Source organism: Trachymyrmex septentrionalis, unplaced genomic scaffold (genome assembly GCF_001594115.1).
Source record: "Trachymyrmex septentrionalis isolate Tsep2-gDNA-1 unplaced genomic scaffold, Tsep1.0 scaffold8, whole genome shotgun sequence".
NCBI lineage: Eukaryota > Metazoa > Arthropoda > Insecta > Hymenoptera > Formicidae > Trachymyrmex > Trachymyrmex septentrionalis.
This window is the reverse complement of record NW_017305987.1, coordinates 690,312-691,033: the sequence shown is the minus strand read 5'-3', so window position 1 is coordinate 691,033 and position 722 is coordinate 690,312.

Below are 722 nucleotides of genomic sequence, written 5' to 3'. Positions count from 1 at the left end.
ATTATTTTTGAAATATTGTTCAATAATGAACACACGTTGTTCTATCGTGTAACGCTCCATTTTCACTATCCCTAAACTGTCAGCTGTTAAATTGTTTTTTTTTTGGGTTGCCAACACTACTGCACAAATGGCGGCAAATTCAAATCTTGCGTTAATTTTGGGACACCCTTTAATACGCAGTTTACTTTAGATGTTCCATAAAAGTAGAAATAAGAATTCAGAAAATTTTACTTATAATTATATTTTTTTAGATGTGTGATACTTTAAAAACAGAGGTTGCAAAAAAATATATAATGTATAATAATAATAAACAATTAATAAAATAAGAAATATATAAATAAGGCAATAGTCAATGTATGAATTTAGACTAAAATAATAATAAACATTCAAATAAAAGAGTCGGAACAAGCTATTAATAATTAACGCTTAACATTTAATAATTAACAAGTAATGTAAATAAAGAGCAAGTTCATACAGTGGGCTATTAATTGAAGACATAATTATTTTTAGAGAAATATCAATTCTATGAACTTTTGGAAGACCATATAATCTAGCAATTTAAATATGTACATGCTATTATATGTATTTTAGCTGCAACGTCACCGCGGTATTAGATCGGAATGACTACATGAAAAAAAATGGAGCGATTGTTATCTGATAATGATACCTATAAAATAATTGACAAGGAATAAATTTATGGAAAAAAAATTTACCTATTCTAT